Raw genomic sequence first — 16346 nt, 5'->3', positions numbered from 1 at the left:
GGTACTGCAACCACTGGTTAACTCTGGGCCATTTCATTTGAATATTATTTTGTTGAATATGAGGTGTGATCAAAAACTACGGTGAATGTTTAAATAAAAAAATACTTATTACAATAAAAGACACATTGTCATTAATCCCCCTCAAAATACACCCCCTTGCTTTGAACACACTTATCCCATCATTCTTGCCACTTTCTGAAGCAGTTCTGGAAGTCCTCTTTTGTGAGTGTCTTTAGTTGCACTGTCATGGCTGCCTTGATGTCCTGAATCGATTAAAAACGTTTTCCTCTTGTGGTCATTTTGACTTTGGGGAAGAGCCAGATGTCATATAGAGCCAGATCCAGTGAATAAGGTGGATGAGGACACAACGTAATGTTTTTATTTGACAGAAATTGCCATATTAGAAGCTATGTGTGACATGGAGCATTGTCATTATGGAGGATGAAGTAAAGACACTCAGGAAAGAGGACTTCCAGAACTGCTTCAGAAAGTGGCAAGAACGATGGGATACGTTTGTTCGAAGCGAGGGTTTTTTTTTTTTTTTTTTTTAAAGATTTTATTGGGGAAGGGGAACAGGATTTTATTAGGGAACAGTGTGGACTTCCAGGATTTTTTCCCAAGTCAAGTTCTTTCAATCGTAGTTTTGGAGGGCACAGGTCAGCTTCAGGTCCAGTTGCTGTTGTTAGTTCCAGGGGGTGCATACCTTGCGGGAGTCAAACCATACCTTGCAGGAGTCAAACCAGCAACCTTGTGATTGAGAGCCCGTGCTCCAACCAACTGAGCCATCCGGGAGCTCAGCGGCAGCTCAGCTCAAAGTGCTGTTTTCAATCTTAGTTGCAGGGGGCAGAGCCCACTATACTATCCCTTGCAGGAGTCGAGGAATCGAACTGGCAACCTTATGGTTGAGAGCCCACTGGCCCATGTGGGAATCGAACCGGCAGCCTTTGGCACAGAGCTCCAACTGCCTGAGCCACCGGGCTGGCCCCAGGGGGAGTATTTTGAGGGAGATTAATGACAATGTGTCTTTTACTGTAGTACATTTTTAAAATTTAAATACTGTTGTCTTTTTATCACAGACCTTATTTTTGAGATAAATATTTCTATTCAGTATTCATGGATGAAGAATAGGGAATTCACATGAATTTTTAAGATCTAAAACATGAGGCTTCAAAAGAATGTGGACCACCTCAGGGAAGATGTAGATGCCTGATCACTGCACTGTACACCTGAAGCTGAACAATAATGAATGCCAACTATAATTATATATATATACATATATATGTATATATATATATATATATATATATATGTATATATATACACACACACACACACACACACACACACAAGAGGCGGAGTATAGCATTGGGAGTGGAGATAGTGGAAATGGAATGGCTCGGTGCGATGTCAGAGGGATAGTGGATGGGGGGAGGGGGGTTCACACAGTGTGAGGGATATAAATGATAAACGTCTAAGTATTCCTTTGTCTTGTGCACCTGAAACTAATAAAGTAAAAATAAAATAAAATAAAGAATGTGGTTGTAATAGGCCAATTTAGGTTATGTCCTCAAATACCACCTTGGACTTCAAGGATCTAACTTCTGAGGAACATCAGGAGGCAAGTTTTGTGGGGAGCTCTCCACCAGAACACATCAGGGAAGGTATACTCAATCTCAGTAAACTTTGAATTGAAGTATAACATAAAAATTATACTCTGGTGTCTTTCTTCTTTTGTTCAACATTTTATTTGTAAGATACGTCCATGTTGTATGTGGTTGTGGTTCGTTCATTTATCCTCATTGCTGTATAGTATTTGTTTATGTGCATACATAATTTATCTGTTTTGTTGATGGACCTTTGAATTATTCCCACTTTCTGTCTATTATGAACATTTTTGTTCATATCTTTTGGTAAACTCATGTATGCATTTCCTTTGGGTATACACAGAGGGTGCCAAAAAAGTGTATACACATTTTAAGAAAGGAAAAAACTATTAAAATTGTAATAATATATACCAATAAAAGGTGAACACAAGTCATGTGTATACATTGTTTTGGTACCCCCGGTATGTAGGTGCAGAATTACTGGGTCATAGGGTATGCATATGCTTCACATTGTTAGAGAACTACGAACAGTATTCCAATGTGATTAAATTAATTTACACTCACCAGCAGTGTATTAGAGTTCCAGTTATATTACCTACACATTTTTTGTTTCATTTTAGTCATTCTTGGGGGTGTGAGTCATTCAAAATAATGTGAACATTTTCATTTAGCCCAAAGCACTGATCCTACATATAAATGAAATCCAGATTTTGCAATTTACTTGAAAGTAAATTAGCTTCTTGAGAACACTAAGAAGTACTCAGCTACTTAAATGAATCTAGGAATATAAATTTTTTCTAAGGAAATGAAATAAGCCTTTAAGCAACACATATAAACCATTCAGCCAGTACCTAGTACGGTGCCCGGCACATAGTGGGGATGTCATGAGTCATTCAATGATATGTATGAGTATCTACCATGTTCCAAGCACTACACGCTGGGCGTGTATCAGTGGACAAAACAGAAGTTTCTTTTGCTCTTAGGGATCTTTCCATGTGGGAGGGAAAGATTTAAAGTAAGTTCAGTTACGGTAAATGGAATGAAGCACATAGAGGATACTGATTGAGTGACTGGAGAGGGCACGTGAGGGAATGCCTCAAGTGAGAAGGTGACATTTTGAGTTGTGATAAAGAAGGCTAGTCAGCCACCCAGAGGAAAAGTATCTCTGGCAGCAGAGGAAGCAGCAAGTGCAAAGGCCCTAAGTCAGGAAAGAGCTTTTAATATGGGCAAAATAAGGAAGTGGACTGTGAGGCCAGATAAGCCTGTGAGTGGGGAGCAGGAGCTAGAAGATACCATTAGAGGGGTGGGCATGCAGACCTTTTGCCAAAAAAAGGAGTCTAGATTTAATTCCATAGACTACAGGAACCATGGGAGGATTTTCAGCCGGTAAACAATATGACTTGGCTATCATGGAAAATGACTGCAGAGCCAGAGTGGAAGCTGGAAGACCAGATAGGTTACTGAAAGTAGTCCAGGTGAAAGATGATGGATGCCAGTTCTTTGTCAAGATGTTTGTATTAGGAATATTTTCTTCCAGTTTCTGACTTGTCCTTTTTCCCCTCTGTTATTTATTTTAAATATTATATTCATTTCAGGTGTACAGCATAATGGTTAGACATTTATATAATTTAAGAAGTGATATCCCTAATTAGTCTAGTACCCACCTGGCACTAGACATAGTTATTACTATATTATTGACTATATCACTTCTTGTGACTGGTTGGGGACTACACTGTAACAGCTACAAAATGATCCACAGTTGTTTGCTGCCTGTGCTAAACCTGGAGGTGCATGGGAGAGGCCATGCTGTAAACTGAGGACATCTGCCACCAGTACTAGGCTTGGGGTAGCTCTGCAAAAAACCAGGATACCCTGAACCCTGCTGCCACGTGATAAAACCCTGTTTGACCTAAGTTGGGTGAGGCAGGATCTCAGGAAGTCACTAGATTGGGACAAGTTGTAGTCACCAGGATAATGTAAATTCTGGTTTGGGGCCTGTGCTGAGCCTGGAGCTAATAAGCAGAAGTCTCAGAGCACAATGAGGCCAGTCACCGCCCACCTGGGGTCCAGGGACTCTAATAGTTTTCCAAGGACAAGTGCAATGCTGGTGGGGCTGGCTACTGGAGATAAAGTGCCTCCAGCACTGAGGGAGTTGGGTGGGCGGGGTCTCAGTGAGTCAGCAGAGTGGAGCAGTGGAGCTCACTAGGCCAATCAGATTCAAATTTGGCCGTTAGCATAAGGAGTGGGCTCAACATGGGAAAGATGGCTCCCTCCTGTTGGCTGCACAGGGAGCAGGACCCCATACAGGGAAAATGGCAACTATCTTCCAGTCCTTGCTCTGCAGCCACACACCTCAGTCTGCCACTTGTATGCCTCCAGCACCCTCCTTTCCCCTGAGTCACTGTTCCTCCGCTGGAGCCCAAGGTGAGTGCCTAAGAGCGAATGAGTTTGTGTGCTGGCTGTTTAAGAGGATGCCTGGGTTTACCGCAGCTTTCCATCCCACCCAGACTGTCAGAATTTGTTTTTCACAGCCAAATGTTGTGGGGCCTCCTATTCTCAGCACCAGTACTCTAGGCTGGGGAGGTTAGTATGGGGCTGGGATTCCTAGCTCCTCCAAGGAGAAACTCCACAGCTGAAATATTCCTCCTGATTCTCATCCACCACATGCAATGCGGGCTGGGCTGGTTCCATGTCTCTGCTCCTCCTACCAGACTCAGCATGGCTTCTTCTTTGTACTCTTAGGTATAAAACTTCTGTTAAGCTGGACTTAAGATCGTTCTCCAGGTTTTGTTCTATAATTTAATTATAATTTTAAGGTGTTCACGGAAGTAAGCAGGCACCGTGTCTACTTCGCCATCTTGGCTCTCCTCCTCTTATTTTTACAGGGTGTTTGGAAGAGCAAATGTTTTGAATTTTGATCAAGTTCCATTCATCAATATTTTCTTTTATGGTGTGTGCTTTTGTGTCCTAAGAAATTTTTGCCTATCCCCAAATTTCAAAGACTTTCTTCTTTGTGTTTTGCTAGGAGTTTTATGGTTTTAGCTTTTATTAGGTCTGTGGTCCATTTCATATTAACTTCTGTGTTGTTTTATTTTTACAACATTTTATCTTATTGAGAAACCTATACTTTCCTTAATTAGAAGTATGGCTATTTGATATGGAAAAATAAGATGTTAATGTTTCATATTTTGCCATCATAAAAATAATACATGATTACAACATAGTAGGGGAATGCAGAAAAACAGATTTTAAGAAATGAAAATAATGTAAGCTATTATAGATCCTGATATTTTCTACTTCAGTTTATAACATGAGCATTGTGCATGTTTTACAAACTTCAGAAACGTTTGGAATATCAACATGTGAATTTAGAGGTGATTTGCTTTATTTTAATCATTGCTTGTTTCCTCAGTGACTATGGAGAATCCAAATAACTCACATTTTTTTTCTTATCGCATCGGATTTTTATACTTACTTTAAATCAACTTCTTATTTAAAAACAATATAGGAAAAAAATAATAGCATGAACACATATATAACCTTCACCTAGATTCACCTGTTAACATTTGTCACATTAACTTTATCTATTTATATGTAATTTTTTAACTGAATCTTTTGTGGATAACTATGGCACGTGGTCCCTAAATACTGAGGCATACATCTGTAAGAATGTCATCTTCAATTAACTGCAAAACTTTGTAACACCGAGCAAAATTAACAATTCTGTAACATCTAATTTCCAGTCCATATTCAAAATGTTCCAGTTGTTTCAATAATGTCTTTTATAGCTATTCCAACCCCCATTCCAGGAGCCAATCAAAATTCACTCATTGCATTTTGTTATATGTCTGACTGCTTTTAATTCAGAACAGTCCTTTTTTTTTTTTATGACAGTTTGAAGAGTTTAGGCTCGAATATCCTGCATTCTGAATTTGTCTGATTATTTCTTCATGTTAACCTAACTGGTTCCTCTCTGTATTCTGTAAAGTATCTCTCTATTCCTCTGTAGATTCTGCAAAATACAAGTTGGATCTAATGATTTAATTAGTGTCAATGTTTGTTCATTTGCAAGAATTACAGGAGTAGTTGTGTTCTTATTCACATCAAGAAGCACATAATGTCAGGTTATCCATTATCAGTGATGACATTAGGATGTAATAAAGAGGTTACTAGCAAATCTCTCCATTTTCAACTGTGGAGTGGTATCGTGGCAGTGTCGGTAACATTTTATTCAGTGGCTTTAGCACCATTGATTATTGTTGTCTGAATCAATTATTACATTGGGGGCTTCAAAATGGTGATTTTCTATTCTATCATTCTTTCTACATTTATTACTTGACATCAGTCTTCTATAAAAAACGGACGGACGGAAGGAAGGAAGGAAGGAAGGAAGGAAGGAAGGAAGAAAGGAAGGAAGGAAGGAAAGAAAAAGAAGGAAGGAAGGAAGGAAAGGAAAGGAGCTTTCTGGCTTTCTCCCTGTGCTCATTTGAGTGTATTCTCTCTCTCTCTCTCTCTCTCTCTCTCTCTCTCTCTCTCTCTCTCTCTCTCTCTTTCTCTCTCTCTCTCTGTCTCTCCATTATAGATTCATAGATTTTGCTTAATTCAATATGTTAAAATTATTAATTATCTTCACAACTCCTGAATCCTTTTGACACCACTACATTAGTTTCTGAATGTTTCCTTGTCTTGTTTTCTGGCCTAATAAGGTGTCTTAGGTTCACCTTGTATTTTTCTTCTTTCGGGTCTGGAATTGCCCATTTCTCCAAAGAGCCCAGGTTTCACAGAACCCAGTTTGAGTAATATTTATGTCCGATACAAAGGTAATTCCTTTCTCTTTTGTAGTGCTGTCCAATTATGGTGTCGTGGGTGTTGCTGACCAAGATTAGTTACTACTCTGAGTTTAGCTTTACTCCCATGTCCCCATTCATTTAAATTCATCCCTGACTCCTATTTTCTGCAGAAAGATGTCATTTGCCCGGCAACTACTGCCCACCTCCTTTAACCATCTTGTATCTATTACTGATCTTGACTCCCTCTTAGCCTTGCGCACTGATTGCAGATGAACGATGAGAAGGATGAGTGACTATTTTAGAGGTCATGCATGGAAGAAGAATTCATCTAATAATTTCTATGTTTACTGTTGTTTCCCCATTGTTTATAAAGCACTTGTGTCCAATGAATATTGAATAAATGTGGACCCTAGGTTTGAGGACATTATTTAGTAAATCTCAGAAATATTTGTATTGAACTCATGGTGATGACATGACAGCAGGACTGTGCTGCTGCATCACGAGTCCCCACATCCTTTCTTTTGTCACTTTCATCATATTTCTTGTACTTACCTGTCGGCTTTCCCGACACTAACTAAACTCTGAATTCAAAGACCTTTTTTATCTTGTGTACTCCATATCTTTGGCACTTAACTATGTACCTGGCTATAGTAGGTACTAAAACATTTGTCAAATGAATGAAATCAACAAAAATATGTTGAGTGGTATTTAGGAGGCCCAACTTATTATCTGCTTTGCTCCTAATTAGGTTGTATAATTCTGAGCAAGTTTGGGCTTCAGTTTACGCCTTGGTAAATTGAGAGAGCTTGGGGTTGCAAACTCAAAAGCAGTAAGGGCTGGGCAGACTATAAGTACGTGAAGCAGTCTGAGTGGGGACTGTGTCAAAGTGAAGTGTCAAACCCTGTCCAAAGGAAGCAGGGGATGCATGTGGGATGGCAGACCCAATGTGTACCAACTGGTAGCTTTTTGAGAAAACAAAAATAGATGCCAGTGAAATACTGGCAACTAACGAAAAGTTTACTTTTTCTTGTTGTTTTAAATACAGTGTAAGCCAACCACAAGTCATCTGCAGGCCAGAGTTACTTTGTTGGTCGCCAGTTTGTTGGAATAATTATTTCAGTTTTGACATTTGGTAATTCTTTTCATTACAGTATTGCTATATTGTAGTATGCCCAGCAGGGGGAGAAAGAGTTCTGTAATAATTTTCTTTCAAGTTTGGTCCCATTTAAAAAAAATAGATATAGGGGCAGTGTAGGCCATGTCTCATGAACACTGATAATATAATGTGAGAAGTGTCTAACTAGATTTTGAAAAAGTGAGAAAGGATACTAAGCATCTGAATCCTTAAAATACTTGACTGGTTGGTTCATCATGGAATCAAAGGAAGACATCCATTCACCCATCCATTCCTCCGCTGCCATGTAGTCCACAAGTGTGTGGATCATCTTATCATCAGCAAAGGAGACTTTGCTGACTGCGTGAACTGATGAACAGATCAATCACCAACAGTCTTTGAAAGAAGTTATGTGATTGGTCACTGCTCATGAAGCACATTTATTATTTACATAGTGATTTATGGATTGAAGAGCCAACAGCAAAGCTTGTACTTCATGCAATCGCTCATAGTAGATATACTGTGGTAACCAAAATTTGAACCAAATTGTTGGTGGACTGGTAAACTGGGGTAACTGAAACTTGTGCTTATCAGAACCATGTAAAGGGAGGGCTGTTTAAATGTATTACCTTTGTTTTTAATACAATGTAATTGTAACTTCATGTAATTCAATTTTTAATAATTAGTGTGCTTAACAGTGGGTTCACATTATTCCTGAAAAATTAATGATTGACTCTAATAAGCTGGTACAAGCCAAAGGAGGCAAATGACTGCTAAGCCCCACAAAGCACATAGTACTTCCACTTTCCTCGTTTCTGTGGAAAGCCGAGGGGCTGTGCCTTGTTCAGGTCCACGGGAAGAATGGCGTAGCCACACCTGTCTTTCCAAGGTCGATATCCTTTCAATTCTCTTGATAACTTGTATTCAAATAATTTCAAGGTTTACTATAAGCCAACAGCTTCATCTATATTTTTTTTGGCATCCATTAAGAGGAGGATATATTAGAAAATTTAGTAACTTTTGAAAATGCAACATTTATTTCAGCTTTTCCATTTCTTTCCTAGCCTATATCTATACTGCAGTAACGAATCTATACTGCAGTAAAATACCACCCCCCACCCCCAATCTCAGTGGCTGAAACATCACAGCCTCTTTTTTTGCTCTTGTTTATGTTGGTCCCAGGTTGGTGGCAGCTCTGCTTTTGGCTACAGGCCATGTATAGTCCATGGGTTCTCTTCATTTTTGTATCTGGACTGAAGGAGTAATAAGTATCAGATATGTTCTAATGGAAGCAGGAAAAGACGCAGAGTTGGACCTTACAATGGCTCCTAAAGCTTATGAATGGAACTGGCACACTGTCACTACTACCACATTCTATTAGCCAAAAAAACATCACATGGCCAAGCCTCAAATCAATGGGGAAGGAAAAATAATCTGGAGACGAAGACATTGCAAGTCAGACAGTGATGGGTGGGGAAGTATAACCTTATGGGGGAGTGAAGACTAGAAACAAAACTGTTTTGCTTTTCTTTGCGAGGAGACAGGAGTAGCTTCTCAAAAACTACCAAAGCTCAGGGATTTTATTCTTTAACACTTCATTTATTGAGATAAGATAAGCCTTGTGTTCAATGACCTAAGGTCTTGTGACTCCAGCTGAGGTCTCTTGCTCACGGGTTGTCACCACTGAGGCGTTTGTTAGAAATGCAAACTCTTATGTGACCTCAGACCTACTTAATCAGACTGGGCATTTTAAAAAGAACTGCAAATTCGTGTACACATTAAAATTTGTGAAACTTGCCCTCGTGGACATCTCTACCTGGATGCTCTTTCTAGCTCTGATTTCTTTCCCCCGAAGCCTCCTTTTCCTATAGTCCCAGGTCTTGCTTAATGGCATGCTCATTCACCCCAATCCAAAAGCTGAATGTTGTCCTCAATTTTTTCTCCTCCTCCTCCTGTTAGTTACCCCTGTCAGATCCACTTCAGTATTGTTCCTGTCTCTTCCTCCATCCCCACGGGTTGCCTTGGTTCAGGGCTAGGAACTTGTCAAAACTGATGCTTTGATCTGGATTCCTTGCTACTGGTCCCTCCCTCTCTCCCAACTCCAACCAACCTCCCTATTACTTGCCATATGGTCTTATTAAAATTCCATTCTAATGAAGATAGCAGCCTGGAGGTGACAAGGAGGTGCCTGGGGCAAGGGAGACAGTGAAAGTAAAGATGCCAGTTTCAAGGCAAGTCTTTGACCAGTTTCCCCAAACCTCCTCATGGGAAATCAGTCCTGGAGTTACCATCGGATGCTAGCTGGCTTTAAAATCTTGACTATGTCCAAATCTTCAGGGTAATGTCCAAATCTCTTAGGAGAATGTTAAATTCTCTACGAAATGTCCTGTGTCTCTCTCACCAATAGAATCTCTCATTGCTTTCCTCCTCATACTAAACAGCCATATCAGCTATTTGGTCTTGTTTGAAGATACCTGTTGATTTATAATTCCATACTATAGCCTGGCTTAAATGCTCTCTCTCTTGCTCCCCTGTCCCAGCTTAAGTCAACTTTTCCTGACCCAGGAAGAGATTTAATATCTCTTCCCTTATGTCATTTTAACCTGTGGCATAGATAATTGTTTTATAATTTTATTTTTCCATTGCCGTATCTGGAGACCCTTGATGGCAATGGATTTTGTCTTACTCATCTTCATAGCTCCAGTAAGCCTAGTGTTGGGCACATAATATATGCTCAATGAAGTTTTATTTATGAATGTAGGAGTAAAGATTAAAAGGATGGCTTAAATCAGTCACTGTAAAGAAATGAGAGAGAGGATTGGGTTAATATACAAAAAATGTCTACTGTCAGGCACAAAACAGGTGCTTAAGAATGGAAGATGCTACTGTTATTGTGCATGTTTGCCTCTAAAGGAGTGATGGTTTCACCTAGTCTGAAGATGTATTTGATTGGACTTCCTACTAAAATAGAAATGTTTTGGCAAATGAAAAGGGGCATTGGTTGGTTGGAAGAATTGGCATTTATTGCTAGTGGGCTAATATCCTTGATAGAATATGTACTGTTTATATTACATTTATAGATCTTTCAAAAATGATAGAACTCTATAATGAAATTTTAAATAGGAATATCCTTTCCTGTATGTGCTTAAGAAGAAGACTACATAACATCAAAGACTTATTGAACACTTTGTACCAGGCTGTTTTTTTTTAAAACAGTTTTATTGAGATAGGATTTACATAACATAAAATTCACTAGTTTTAAGTATACAATTCAACGAATTTTAGTATACTTACAGAGTTGTATATCTATCACCACAGTCTAATTTTAGAAGATTTCTATCATCCTAAAAAGAAACCTTGTGTCCACTTATAGTCAGTCACTCCTTATTTTTCCTCCCCCAGCCATGGGTAACCACTAATGCTATTAGGTTGGTGCAAAAGTAATTGCAGTTTAAAAGATTAAAAATAATTACAAAAACCACATTTACTTTTGCACTAACTTTTCTGCCTCTTTGAGTTAGTGTTTTCTGGACATTTCATAGAAATGGACTCATATATAAGTTCTGACAATTAAGTTCACGAACTTGTTGCAATGATGTTGCTAACCTTTTTTGATATCAGAGGGATTACTCATTATGAATTTGTACCAACTGGACAAACAGTTAACCAAGTTTAGTATTTGGAAGTGCTGAAAAGGCTGTGTGAAAAAGTTAGAGGACCAGAACTTTTTGCCAACAATTCATGGCTCTTGCATCACGAGAAAGTACCAGCTCACGCAGCACTGTCTGTGAGGGAGTTTTCAGCCAGTAAACAAATAACTGTATTGGAACACCCTCCCTACTCACCTGATCTGGCCCCCAGTGACTTCTTTCTTTACCTGGAGATAAAGGAAATATTGAAAAGAAGACATTTTGATGACATTCAGGACATTAAGGGTAGTATGACGACAGCTCTGATGGCCATTCCAGAAAGAGTTCCAAAATTGCTTTAAAGGGTGGACTAGGTGCTGGCATTGGTGCATAGCTTCCCAAGGGGAGTACTTTGAAGGTGACTGTAGTGATATTCAGCAATGAATATGTAGCACTTTTTCTAGGATGAGTTCGTGAACTTAATTGTCCGACCTTGTATTTGGCCTTTTGTTTCTGCTTCTGGCTTCTTTCATTTAGCATAATATCTTCAAGGTTCATCCATGTTGTAGCATGTTTCAGAACTTTGTTGCTTTTTATTGATAAACTTTAGTTTATCCATTTACCAGTTGATGGACATTTGGGTTTCCACTTTTTGGCTATTGTGAATAATGCTGCTACAAATATTTATATGCAAATATTTGGACATAAGCTTTTATTTATCTTGGATAAATATCTTGGTTTCTGAAAGAGGGGTACTGAGATACTGAGTTTTAAATTTTTTCCCAAGGTCACTAGGTGATAGTTAGGAATGAAACCCAGGCTGTAAATCATTGACATTTTCAATGACCAATCCCAGCTCCCACCCTATGGGGTCTGAGAAAAAAAGCTTAACACAGTTAAGCTGGAACTTGAAGGCAAAGAAATACAGTAAAAATGAGCAAGTACCAGAGTGCCAAAGCCTGGACCATATCCCTGCTCTGAGATTAGATGAGCCCCAGAGCAATAGAAATATTAACAAGACAAATTAGCCGTTAATGGTTAAAAAAAATTGCCTGAAAGCAAGGAAAATCATGTTTGTAGTTTCATTTAAAATTTTTGCCTGTTTCTTTTTTCTTTCTTTTGGAATCTATGATGTCTGAAATATATACCATGGCACTTTAGGAGCCACCATGGTTTATAAAGATAAGTGTCAATTCCTCCACGTGGCATATGTCCCTTGCTTGCCTCTCCAGCTCCTCTCTCAGCGGCGTGTGCCCACAGCACCCTCCACCATAGCACTTGCCAGGTGTGGCATAATTGTTTGTTTACTAGTCTCCCTCGCACGACTCTAAGTACTGAACTCAGTGAGGGTAGGGGTACCGCCTGGTGTGTTGTAGGAACCCCAGGATCTAGCACAGTCCCATGCACATGAAAGGACTTCAGTGTAGACTTGGGCTTTATACCAGCAAGGAGTATTAGTCATAGAGATTAGAACTCTTGTAATTGTTGCAAAGTGAATGAAAGGCCCAGGTATTTCCCCACTATGGTAATGTCAGAAATTTCAGTTCAGGGCCTGAAACTAGTATTGCCCCAAGACTGACCTTTCCCCCTGCCTAACAAAATGCTTTGCATAAGAGACACTGAATTTTAAAGCTATGTACCAATAAATTCACACATAAGGAAAGTCTCAAAGCTCTATTTTTAGTAGACTAATATTAACAAACGGGTTTATGATTTAAGAGGGTTGCAATTGTCATATAACATATAAGATTGATTGCTTACTGTGTGTCAAGTATACTTCTAAAGGTTGGACATGTATCAACTCAGTCCTTAAAACGACCTAGTGGGTTAGGTTCTCATCATTTCATGTTATAGACGAGAGAGAGAATCTATGATTTGCTCAAAGTTACACAGCATATAGCAAAGTGACCCCGGTAGAGCCTGAGTTTAAATCTAAATAGTCAAGTTTCGGAGTCTGTACATGGACTCATCAATCAAGGACTGGGAGCTCATCAAGCTTCCTGCTCCAACAGAACACCTTTCCGGAGTTGCTCCTACTGGATGAGGGTAAAGCACACATTCAGTCTCTCCACATCTGCCTCCAACTTGGGTCTCCTGCCTTGAAGCAGAATCTCCCCAAATCCCGTCTGTGCCACTTTCATCAGATACCTTAGCCTTCCTTGCAAAATGCTGCAAGCTTCCATGCCTTTCTGCCTTGCCATTTGCTGTGCCTAGCAAACCAACTTTAAATGTTACCTTCTTTCACTTCTCCTCCTCCTCCAGGCCAAAATAGCCACCCCTCACTTACATTTCCACAAGCCTCCACTGAATAGTCACCATGTTCTCACTCTCAGTTGCTGCTGTGTGTGTCTGCCTCCCTCACTAGACTGTGGGCTTCCTGAGGAAAGGGCTAGTGTCTGGCCTTGAGGACAGTCGCATCGGGGAGAAAAATTAAATGAAACACGGTTTAATGACCAAAATCGCGGAGAACTAATTTATATCTTGTCTAAGTCTGGCAAATAATGCTGAAGGGAAGACCCCATTTACAACACAAAAGAAACCTTTTAAAGATACTTATTTGCTATGTCTCAATTCCATGGCAGTTGCCCCGAAAATCTTGGTCCACTCTCTCTAAATACTCATGGAGAACCCAGCCATGGTGGAATCTCGCCTCTCTTACTGCACAGTCCTTTCCCCTTTGGGATCTTTCTATCTCTTAGGCCAGCAGCGTTCTGTCCTTGCCATATGAATCCAGCCAGCCCCTCCGGCTTCCTGTTTTGGACTCGCTTCTCTATCCTATCAACAGCACTTGGTCTAAGTACAGCAAGACTGGGTGCGGGGTGGGGTCGGGGGAGGCTAGGACTACTCAAGGTTTATATTTTCTCTGATCATACCCGCCTTTGTGTCCTCAGCTACTAACTCAGGGCCTGGCACGTGATTGGTGCTCCTGAGTGTCTTTCTTTCTCCTCTCCCTCCTCCTCTCTTTGAGGAAAAGCCCAAATATGTCCAAAGCCTTTCCCAAGTGGGTCCCAACATTCCTTCTCCTCTCTACCTCCCTCTACTTTTCCCTAATGGAGTCCTAGCCTTCAAACAAGCAGCCACAGGGCTCCAAGCATGCATTTCCCTCCCCGCCTTTGCTCAGTCTTCTTCTCTCTCAGTGCTCCTGGCTCCTCTATACCCAAGTTGCTCCAAACCTTGCCCTTCTTTCAGTTCCACTTTGCCCAGACATCCTGCCACCATCATCCCTACCTCCCTGTCCCTAGTATCACCACTGGCTGTCAGGACCATTCCTCCTGTCTTGTGATGTTGCCTGAATCATGGCCCGGACTGGCTTTCTCATTAGTGTCTCAAACTGACTCTTTGAGTCATTTTATTGCCTAGTCTAGACTGCAAGTTTCTCAAAAATGGCAGAACTAATTTGACTGAACAGCAAGCTTAAATAATAATAACCCCACAAGGCATTACTATATTTGAACAAATCTTAGACGCATATGACTTCCTAAAAGCTATGTGAAAAATGTGTGTCTTAGGAGAAATATGGTTTTATCCTACATTGCTGAGCCTTGAGCACACCAGGCATGCTCTGCCTGTGGCTTTTGCCCTGGCTGTCTTTGCTCAGATGTCATCTTCTCAGCGAGGCCTTCCTTCACCCTATTTACCATTGCAACACTTCATCCCCGATTTTCATTCTTTTGCACGGATTTTTCTCCATAGTATTTATCAGCAGCTGACATATGCATAGCTAATATTTGTTTATTGCCAGAATTACTTCCATTAGAATGTCAGCTCTAGGTGGGCAGGAGTATTGTCTATGGCTGTTGTCCTCAGTGCTTAAAACAGGGGCTACACATAACAGGCAATCAGGAATATTGTTGAATGAACAGAGTTGGAGCTTCATCAGGTCAGGGATGTGTGTTTTTGCTTACCTCTTATATCCCCAGTGCCTAGAATAGTAGCTGGCCAACAGTGGGCCCTCAATAGTTATTGACTGAGAGATGTACGAAGCTCCAATGAACTAGGTGACGCGCTTAAGGCCCTTTAGCCTGGCAAGGGAAGAGTAAGGAGGCCATTTGGCTGACTCAGGGGCCTTTTGTCCCCCAGGGTAGTGACCGCTTAATTCTATTTGAGGAAAGGGACTTTTATGAAACGAGTTTCTCCTGGTCTCCCAATGAGTAGTGTACTGCTTCGCGCGTAGTATGGCTGCAATAAATATTAATTTTTATATAATGTGGTTTAACTCAGCATGTTATTGCAATTAGGCCAGAGCTGCTTCAGTTCCGCCGCGGGTGACATGGGCATGCAGGTGTCCGCTGGCCCCTCAGAGAAGTAAGGAACAAATCTGTAGCACAAAGTGCGTTTTGACCATCTGCAAAGGGCTTTCCAAAATCCAGGCTGAGGCGCTTTCTGGTCTCTTCAGCCCGTTGACCATGACCATTTACACCTGCCTCCCCTCTTTTTCGGGCCGGACAACCTCCCTGAAGAGCTCCCATCCTCTAGACGGGGTACTGGCAGGGAAGTGAGGGGGAGGGAAGCTCACATCCCCACTCCCCATCCCGACCTCCGCCGCGCGCGGGAACGGCCGCGAGGGGTCCCACTCCCTGGCCCGCGGTCGCAGGGGCGCGCGGGAGAGGGGGGCGCGTGGTGGCTCCGCGCGGGGATGCGCGCGCGCGCTCCTGCCTCACCTCCCTCTCCTGCTCCCGTGGCTACGTGCTTTCTTTGTCAATGAGGCGCCGCTCTGAGCTGCAGTAACACTCTCGGCCCGGGAGCCGGACCCGGACCCGGATCCCGAGCGGGCACGAGCCAGCGAACGAGGAGAGCTGGGCGGAGAGGCCGGAGCTGGTGGTGGGAGGGAGGGACCCAAGTGCCCCCAGCGGTCGGTCGCCATCCCCCGCTCCTTGCAGCCTCGCCCCCTCAGTCTGCAGCAGCAGCCCGGGGAGGGGGGCCTCGGGCGGCGCCCATCCCACCGTCGCTTCCCAAGGGCGGGCTGGCGTGCAGTGACAGCACCGTGGGAACCCCGGCCAGCTCCCGCCGCGGCTCCATGCGACCCGGGCCGCTGAGCGGGTGAAGCCGCGGCTCCCGGAGCCCGCCCCGGCGCGGCAGGACGAGCGAGCGAGCCGCGCCGCCCGGCGCCCCCGCCCTCTGGCGCCCGGACCATGGCCGGAGATGCCCGGTGAGGACCGGGGCACCGAAGGCTGGGCTCCCCGGCGCTGTGCGGAGCGAGGCATCGGCC

Source organism: Rhinolophus ferrumequinum, chromosome 11 (assembly GCF_004115265.2).
Source record: "Rhinolophus ferrumequinum isolate MPI-CBG mRhiFer1 chromosome 11, mRhiFer1_v1.p, whole genome shotgun sequence".
NCBI classification, from domain to species: Eukaryota; Metazoa; Chordata; class Mammalia; order Chiroptera; family Rhinolophidae; genus Rhinolophus; species Rhinolophus ferrumequinum.
Note: the sequence above shows the minus strand (reverse complement) of the source record.